The sequence below is a fragment of the Vombatus ursinus genome, unplaced genomic scaffold (genome assembly GCF_900497805.2).
Source record: "Vombatus ursinus unplaced genomic scaffold, bare-nosed wombat genome assembly UNPS02014789.1, whole genome shotgun sequence".
NCBI lineage: Eukaryota > Metazoa > Chordata > Mammalia > Diprotodontia > Vombatidae > Vombatus > Vombatus ursinus.
In genome coordinates, this window is record NW_020954567.1 from 17,903,045 (window position 1) to 17,913,235 (window position 10,191).

The following is a 10,191-nucleotide window of genomic DNA, read 5'->3' on the forward strand; positions in this document are numbered from 1 at the left end:
TGGACATGGCTAATGCATATTTATTATAAAGTTTTATTTTATTCTCTTTTTTCAATTGAAGGAGATGAAAGGAAGAAAAAAATCAATGCTCACTAATTGAAAATAATAAAAGTTAAAGAAAAATACACAACAACAAACATTCTGGTTCTGACTTTTGGGATTAAGGGGCGAAAGGGCAGATTGACTCTTACCATAAAAGCAGATGAAGGGTTTCGGATCACTGCAAAATGCAGAAGAAATTCGGGGAGGAAAGTTGCTAAAGCGAGTGAGTGTAGCGCATTGTCTTTCTCCCAACAGAGGCGTCTTCAGCCAGGTAGGAACGCTACAACCAAAGTTGCTGGACCACCTCAAAGACTGGGTGCTTTCATCAAAGTAGAGGCCAATCCATGCTTGGGTTTCATTGGTGATGATTTTCAAGGGTGTCCCATCGGTGACACTTTGCAGATTGGCAAGCTCTGTATAGTGTTCCTGGCAGTACTGTTGGGCTGCAGACCAGGTCTTCTCTTCCCCAGTAATCCTTATAAAGTTCTGATTACCAATCTGCACCCAAACTGAGAAGAAAGGAGCACATAAGTCATTGGTCCCACCTCTCCTGCTGCCCTGTTGTCCCTTTCCCCAAGGCAACTGTCCCTGGAGATAACTATCATCCCAAGAAGGTCCATGGGATCCAGAATCTCTCCCTCTACTTTCCTCCCCTGCCTGATGCTGGGAATTTTTTGTACTGTGAGCTGGCTGGTAGAATCTCTACTCCTGATAGGATCATGGATTGTTCATTACATAAGATTATGGATTCAGAACTAGAAGAGAACTTAGAGCCTGCTTTTTATTTTTTAATTTAATATTTTATTTTTCCCTAATGATATGTAAAAACAATTTTTAACGTTCATTTAAAAAATTTTTTGAGTTCCAAATTCTCTCTTACCATCCTCTCCTTACACCCCACCCCATTGAGAAGGCAAGCAATTTGATATAGGTTATACATGTGCAGTCATGCAAAACACATTTCCATATTAGTCATGTTGTGAAAGAAAATACTGATTAAAAAAACAAAAAAAATAAAGAAAGTAAAGAAAAAGTAGCTTTTGTTTTATATTCAGACTCCATGAATTCTTTCTCTGGGGGGTGGATAGCATATTTCATCATAAGTCCTTCAGAATTGTCTTGGATCATTGTATTGCTGAGAATAGTTAAGTCATTCACATTGATCATTGTAGAATATTGCTGTTACTGTATACAATGTTGTCCTAGTTTTGTTCATTTCCCTTTGTATTAATTCATGTAAATCTTTCCAGGTTTTTCTGAGAGCATCCTGGCTCATCATTGTTTATGGCACAATAGTATTCCATCACAATCACATACAACAACTTGTTCAGTCATTCTCCAACTGATGGACATCTCTTCAATTTCCAATCTTTTGTCACCACTAAAAAAGCTGCTATAAATATTTTTTTACATATATGTCCTTCTCCTTTTTGTTTTTATCTCTTTGAGATACAGACCTAGTAGTAGTATTTCTTGGTCAAAGGGTATGCAAGGCTTTATAGCCCTTTGGGCATAGTTCTAAATTGCTCTACAGAATGGTTGAATCAGCATACTATTTCACCAACAGTGCATTAGTGTCTCAATTTTCCCACATCCCTTCCAACATTTGTCATTTTTCCTTTTCTGTCACATTAGTCAATCTGATAGAGTTGTTTTAATTTGCATATAAACAATAGTGATTTGGAGCATTTTTCACATGACTATAAATAGCTTTGATTACTTCATCTGAAAACTGCCTGTTTACATCCTTTGATCATTTATTAATTGAGGGATGGCTCTTATTTCCATAAATTTGACTCAGTTCTCTATATATTTGAGAAATGAGGTCTTTATCAGAGAAACATGTTGTAAAAAAATTCTCAATTATGATTACTATGTATTTTCCTTCATCCTATTTCCCCCCTGTTTATCCTACACTGTCTTTCCTTTCACCCTGTCCATTCACAAAAATGTTTTGCTTCCATCTTTTACCTCCCCCAATCCACCTTCCTTTCTATCAGTTCTTCCACCCTCCTCTACCTTCTCTTATTCCCTTACTCTCCTACTTTCTTATATAGTAAGATAGATTTCTATACCTAATTGAGTGTGTATGTGATTCCGTCTTTGAGCCAGTTCTGATGAGAATAAGGCTCACATGCTCCCCCTACACACATATCACGCACTTTCCCCTCCACCATAAAAGCTCTTTTGTGCCTCTCTTATGTCAGATAATTTACCCCATTCTACTTCTCCCTTTTCCATTCTCCCAGTGCATTCCTCTTTCTCACCCCTTAATTTTATTTTTTAGGTAATTATCTCTTCATATTCAACTCACACTCATGTCCTCTGTCTATGTATATTCCTTCTAACTGCCCTAATAATGAGAAAGTTTTTAGGAGTTACAAGTATCATTTTCCCATATAGGAATATAAGTAGTTTAACCTTATTAAATCAGTTATGATTTCTCTTTCCTGTTTACCTTTTTATGCTTCTTTTGAGTCTTGTATTTGAAAATCAAATTTTCTATTAAGCTCTGGTCTTTTCATCAGGAATGCTTGAAAGTTCTCTATTTCATTGAATGTCCATTTTAGCCCAGAAGAATTATACTTAGTTTTGCTGGGTAGGTGATTCTTTTTTTGGGGGAGGGTGAGGCAATTGGGGTTAAGTGAATTACCCAAGGTCACACAGCTAGTATGTGTCAAGTGTCTGAAGCCAGATTTGAACTCAGGTCCTCCTGACTCCAAGGCCAAAGCTCTATATACTGTGCCACTTGGCTGCCCCTGGGTAGGTGATTCTTGATTGTAATCCTTGCTCCTTTGCCCTCCAAAATATCATATTCCACACTCTCTGAGCCTTTAATGTACAAACTGCTAAATCTTGCATTATCCTGACTATGGTTCAATGATATCTGAATTGTTTCATTTTCGCTACTTGCAATATTTACTTCTTGACCTGGAATTTGGAATTTAGCTATAATATTCCTGGGAGTTCTCATTTTGGGGTCTTTTTCAGGAAGTTATTGGTGTATTCTTTCAATTTTTATTTTACCCGCTGGTTCTAGAATGTCAGGGCAGTTTTCCTTGATAATTTCTTGGAAGATGATTTCTAGGCTTTCTTTTTTTTTTTGATCATGACTTTCAGGTAGTCCAATAATTCTTAAACTATCTCTCTTGGATCTATTTTCTAGGTCAGTTGCTTTTCTAATGAGATATTTCTCTTTTCTTCAATTTTTTTCATTCTTTTGATTTTATTTTACTGCTTCTCTATGTCTCATAAAGTCAGTAGCTTCTGCTTGCCCAATTCAAATTTTTAAGGAATCATTTTCTTTGGTGAGCTTTTGTACCCATTTTTCTATTTGGCTGATTCTATTTTTTTTGTGAGGCATTTGGGGTTAAGTGACTTGCCCAGAGTTACAAAGCTAGTAAGTGTTATGTGTCTGAGGGTGGATTTGAACTCAGATTCTCCTGACTCCAGGGCTGGTGCTCTATCCACTGTGCCACCTTGCTGCTCTGCTAATTCTACTTTTTAAAGAGTTCTTTTCTTCAGTGAATTTTTGTACTTCTTTTTCCATTTAGCCAATTCTGCTTTTCAAGGAATTCTTCTCTTCATTGGATTTTTGTGTCTCTTTTATCATTTGGCCTCTTCTGTTTTTTAAGGTGTTATTTTCTTTAGTATTTTTTTGTGCTTTACTAAACTGTTGACTCTTTTCATATTTTCTTGCATCACTCTCATTTCTCTTCCCAATTTTTCCTCTACATCTCTTACTTGATTTTTAAAATCTTTTTTGAACTCTTCCATGGTCTGGGTCCAATTTATATTTTTTTCTTTGACACTTTAGATGTAGCAGTTTTGACTTTGTTTTCTTCTGGGTTTGTGTTTTGATCTTCCCTGTCACCATAGTAACTCTCTATAGTCAGGATCTTTTTCTGCTATTTGCTCATTTTTCCAGTCTATTTCTCAACTTTTAACTCTATTCTAAAGTGGGCCTCTGTTTCCAGAATGGAGGGGACACTGTCCCAAGGTTTTTTGTACCTTGTACCTAGCTTGTCCCAAGCTGTTTTCAGAGGTAACTCTGGGGACCTGTAAATTTTCTGTTCTTCCAAGGTGGTATGATCTAGGGAGAGGTGTGTTTACTACTCTCTTGGCCTATGCTCTGTTCTAGGAATGGCCACAAACATGAAAACATAAGCATGACCCAGGAACTATATGAACACAATTACAAAACATTTTTCACACAAATAAAGTCAGATCTAAATAACTGGAAAAACAGCAGTTGCTTATGGGTAGGCGAAGCTAATATAATAAAAATGACAATTCTACCTAAGCTAATTTATTTATTCAGTGCCATACCAATCAAACTACCAAAATGTTATTTTATAGAGCTAGAAAAAATAATAACAAGATTCATTTGGAATAACAAAAGGTCCAGAATATCAAAAAGAAATGCAGGGGAAGGTGGCGTAGCCATTCCAGATCTTAAATTGTATTATAAAGCAGAATTCAACAAAACTACTTGACACTGGCTAAGAAATAGAGTGGTGGATCAGTGGAATAGGTTAAGTATGCAAGACACAGTAGTGTCTTGCAATGACGATAGTAATCTACTATTTGATAAACCCAAAGACCCCAGTTTCTGGCATAAGAACTCACTATTTGACAAAAACTGCTGTGAAAACTGGAAAAGAGTATGGCAGAAACTAGGCATTGACCAAAATCTCACACCATATGCCAAAATAAAGTCAAAATGGGTTCATGATTTAGATATAAAGGCTGATACTATAAGCAAACTGGGAGAGCAAGGTATAGTTGACCTACCAAATTTATGGAGAACAGAAGAATTCATGACCAAACAGGAGATAAAGAACATTAGAAAATGCAAAGTGGATAATTTTGATTACATTAAATTGAAAAGTTTTTACACAAACAAAACCAATGCAAGCAAGATTAGAAGGAAAGTAGAAAATTAGGAAAGAATTTTTACAACCAGTGTCTCTGATAGGGGCTTCATTTCTAAAATATATAGAGAATTATGTCAAATTTGTAAGAATACAAGTCATTCTCCAATTGATAAATGGTCAAGGGATATGAGTAGGCAGTTTTCAGATGAAGAAATTAAAGCCATCTATAGTCATATGAAAAAATGCTCTAAATCACTGTTGATTAGAGAAATGCAAATCAAACAACTCTGAGGTACCACATTACACCTATTAGAATGGCCAACATGACAAAACAGGAAAATGATAAATGTTGGAGAAAATGTGGGAAATTGGAACATTAATGCATTGTTGGTAGAGTTGTGAAATGATCCAACCATTTTGGAGAGCAATTTGGAACTATGCCCAAAGGGCTATAAAAATGTGCATACCCTTTGACCCAGCAATAGCACTTCTAGGGCTGTATCCCAAAGAGATCATAAAAATGGGAAAAGGACCCCACACGTACAAAAATATTTAAAGCAGCTCTTTTTGTGGTTGCCAAAAATTGGAAATTGAGAGGATGCCCATCAATTGGGGAATGACTGAACAAGTTGTGGTATATGAATGTAATGGAATACTATTGTGCTATAAGAAATGATAAGCAGGTAAAATTCAGAAAAACCTAGAAAGACTTGCATGGACTGATGCTGAGTGAAGTGAGCAGAAGCAGGAGAATGTTGTATGCAGTAACACTACGTTGTGCGATGACTAACTTTGATAGACTTAGCCATTCTCAGCAATGCAAGGATCTAAAACATCTCCAAAGGTCTCATGATGGAAAATGTTTTTCACATCCAAAGAAAGAACTATGGAGTTTGAATGTAGATTGAAGCATACTATTTGCTATTTTTTTTTCTGTTGTGTTTTGTTTCCTCTTTCTGATGGTTCCTCCTATTGGTTCTAATTCTTCCTTACAATATCACTAATGTGAAAATATTTAATAGGAATGTATATCTATAGCCTATATCAGATTGTGTGCCATCTTGGGGAAAGATGGGGGAGGGAGGGAGAGAAAAATTTAAAACTCAAAATCTTATGGAAGTGATTATTGATAAATCAAAATAAATTAAGAAAAAAGAAAACATAAGCAGGGTCTCCACTCTACTGTGGCTGCTAGCTTTGCTGTGCTAGTGCCCTTCCTCACCTTGGGACTGAGACCCAGGACTGTGACCCATATCCAAGTATAAGCAATGCAACAGAGTCCTGCCCCTGGTGCCAGCAAAGAGACTCCTGTAATCCCATTCTGACCAATTGTCTGACCCCCTTACTGTCTGTGGGCTGAGAGCTCTGGAAGCAGCCATTGCTGCTCCTGATTCAGTCATCCCCAAAGTCTGCTCCTGGTTTTCTGGGGCCAGGCTATACCGCTGTGGCCTGTGCTGGACTGTGCTCCAATCTCACCCAGATGCGACACACTTTTCCTAATGACCTTCTAAGTTGTCTTGGGCTGGAAAATTTTTTCACCCTGTCCTTTGTCCTTGTCCAGAATTTGTTTTGAGGCATTATTTAAAGCTGTTCAAAAGGGTTATGGGAAAGCTCAGTTGAGTTCCTGCCTTCTCTCCAACATCTTGGCTCTGCCAGGCTCTACTTCCAGAGCCTTCTTTTTATTAGTGAGAAAACTGAGGCTCAGTTTTCTGTCACTCAGTTTAAATGACTTGCTTAAGGTCTCATAATTAGCATTAGAGACAAAATTTGAACTCAAGTCTTTCTGCTTTCAGGTCAGTCCAACACTATCCCAGAGGTGGGAAATCTGTGTGGCCTTGAGGCCACATGTGGCCCTCTAGATCCTCAAGGGAGCCCCTTTGACTGAATCCAAATTCCACAGAACAAATACCCTTAATAAAAGGATTTGTTCTATAAAATTTGGACTCAGTCTAAAGGCTGCATCCAAGGATCTAGAAGGCCACATGTGGCCTCAAGGCAGCAAGTTCCCCACCCCTGCTCTATCCTTTGTGCCACTACTTCTAGATTCGTATCTAAGGAATGAGTCTGCTCTGGATTCTTCTAAGAGGGTCTTCCCTGGAGTTCCTGAAAGTAAAGGAAAAACTGAGGCATTGGGACCCAACGTGGATGGGGGACCCACCAGCTTACTGGACTGACCAACTGACCACCTCTATTTTGACATTAGACATCCTAGAAGTGGGAATGCCTGCCCTTTCCCCATTTGGTGTTTTAAGGTTCAGCCCCACTCCAATGAGCTTCAAATCCAATTTGATTCCCGTATTTGTTTTTTTTTTTCTTTTTGGTCAGGCAATTGGAGTTAAGTGACTTGCCCAGGGTCACACATTTAATAAGTGTCAAGTGTCTGAGGCCAGATTTGAACTCAGGTCCTCCTGACTCCAAGGCTGGAGCTCTATCCACTGAGCCACCTAGTTGCCCCATTGATCCCAGTTTTGATGGTCTACCTGGCTTCTAGCTCTTTCCTGCACCTGGAGGCCCAGGATGAAGACAAGGATGATGGAGCACATTCAGTGATGTGATGGAGTTCAGGGTATCATAGCTGGAAGGGACCACAGAGATCATCTAAATCAGGGACTCTTAACATGGGGTTCCACAAACTTGTTTTTTATAATATTTTGACAACTCTATGTCAATATAATGATTCCTTAGAGGTAACTAAACAGCACAATGCAGAGAGGGCTGAGCTTGGAGTAAAGAAAACTTGAATTCAAATACAGCTTCAGACACTTACTAGCTGTGTGACCCTGGTCAAGGCATTTAAACTATGTTTGCCTCAGTTTCCCCAACTATAAAATATGGTTAAAAATAGCACCTACTTTGTGAGGATCAAATGAGGCATTTGTAAAGCATTTAGAATAGTGTTTGTCACAAAGTAGGCACTTAATAAATGCTTTTTTCCTTCTTTCTTTTATAATCTTAAGTATTTTATTTTATGCATTTGAAAACTTTATTCTGAGGAGGGGTCCATGGACTTCACCAGCAGGTATCTATAACATGAACAAGAACCCCCAATTCTAGTCCAACTCTCTCATTTAATGAAAGAGGAGACTGGAGCCCAAAGGGGAGAAATGACTTTCTCGTGGTTGAGCAGGTAGTTTGTGAAGAGTCAGGATCTGAACCCAGGATTTCTGACTCCAAACCATCCCATTTCTTCCCAAGCTCACAGCCATGGCCCTCCATGCTTAGTTAGTCATGCCTAGGAAGCCTCTGGAAGAACTTGTCAGACCTTCTCCAAAACCAATCTTTCCATTTTCATTGACCCTCTTCTGGCCTCCATCTAGACCAGTTTGGGGCAAGGAGGGAAGAGTAGATCACAGTGACAGGCAACCAACCCGTAGGGAACAAAACTGAAGCTCAAATGAGCTACATCACTTTCCCATCTCCCAAAGCTAGTGTTAGACCCAAGATTCAAAGCCAAGTCCCCAAAGTGTAAGTTCTATATTTTTTCTACTTCAACTGGAGTTCTTAACCTGGGGTCCATGAGTTCCCAAAGGATCTAAAGATGCAGGGAGTCAGTAAACTTTAACTTAAACCTTCTCAATATTTTGGAAACTGTCCATTATAATCGATTTCCTTTGAAATCTTGTGTTTTATTTTATGCATTTAAAAACACAATTCTAAGAAGGGGTCCACAGGCTTCACCAGACTGCCAAAGGGGTCTGGTACCCAAAAAAGGCTAAGAAACCCTGCTCTATCTGCACAAAGGTCCAAAGAAGAAATGTATCTGGGCCAAATTGTTGCTGAGTAAAATGAGGTCAGTCCTAATTTTAAGCCAATTCTCTTTGGGGATCATCAAGGACAGGTTGATTATTTTCCATGAATTCTTCCCTATCTGGCTGATGACTCTGGCAGAACCGGCAGTGAGGGGAAGTTTCTGATTTCCTAGGGCTGACTTACACAGCTGGGAGTTCTGTTAGCCAAAGGGAGTCAGGTGGGGCTCATGGGAAGAGCTTGGGAGATATTACCAGGAAAGCCCAGAGGTCCCAGCTATGGGTCTCAGCTGGTCAGAGGCCCAGCTGGAAAGCTAACTTGACTGTGCATGACCTAGGAGCTGTGCAAACATCCCCATCCCAATTATAGACTATACCTAGGGAACGTGAAGTGTTCTGAGCAAAGTGAGGCTAGATGGACAAAGTAAATTTCTTGTAATCGTAAAGCAAGTGTTGAAGCCAAAATTTCTGAGCCCAGCATGATGACCTTTTCTCAACTAAGGTAGGACATGTAAAGGTCTCCTGTATTCTGCCTGGTCAGACATGGCCAATGACTCTTGAGAGGAGATGACGCAGCTATGCTCCTGGGAATACATACTGTGGGTCATACTCTTCACCCTGAGATCTGATGAGCCTGGCCTGACCTGCTCTTCCTGTGGGAGGAAGGATATCATTGCTAGCCCTTCCAAGGGATCTAGGCATCTGTAAATTTGAACAAGGAAAGTGTGAAGAGCTGGCAGCTACCACTCTGGCTGAGCTACTGATTTCAGCGACTGGACTGAAAGCAAACATCCCAATTGACGTGACCTGCAGTCACATCAATGTGGTAAAAGAACCATCATGACCAAGGTTGGTCCAGATAAGTCATAAGAAAGTGCATGTCCCTCCAGGCTTTGCCGAGGTGGGGGACTATGAGTGTGGAGTATCGTAGATGTTGTCAGTCTTTTTCAGTGATGGTTAGTTTTCCCAAGCTGTTGCTTTTTTCCCCTCTTTCCTTTTTCATTCTTTGTTAAAAACATCACTTACTGGGTAGGGAAGGGACATACTTAGGAATGGTACAGAAACTAGAACTATGGTTTCATTAACAAAGCGAGGAGATTCACTGTAGGGATGCATGTTAGTACCTTCTCTGTGATTTACAGTCTTCAGGAGTTGTCAGAAGCAATGAGAGGTTAAATCACTCCCCCAATAGCCAGGGGTCAGAAGCCCTCCTGGCTTCAAGGCCAGGTTTCTATTCACTACATCTCTGTATATTTGAGACGAAGGTGATATGAAGATAAAAGATATTAACAACAATTTTTAAATGACATCAAAAACCTTCTGTCACAACCTCATTCACCTTGCTTCCCCCTTCCTAGGAGCCCTTCTCCATACATTATCCCACAGCCGTCCCCCATGAACTGTCATTTGACTGGAGATAGGACACTCGACTTCTGAAAAGTAGATTAAATAGAAGGAGAGGATCTGATTTACAAAAGGAGACCTCGCTTCAGATCATATTTCTGTCCATTGAATGTAGGCCTTCC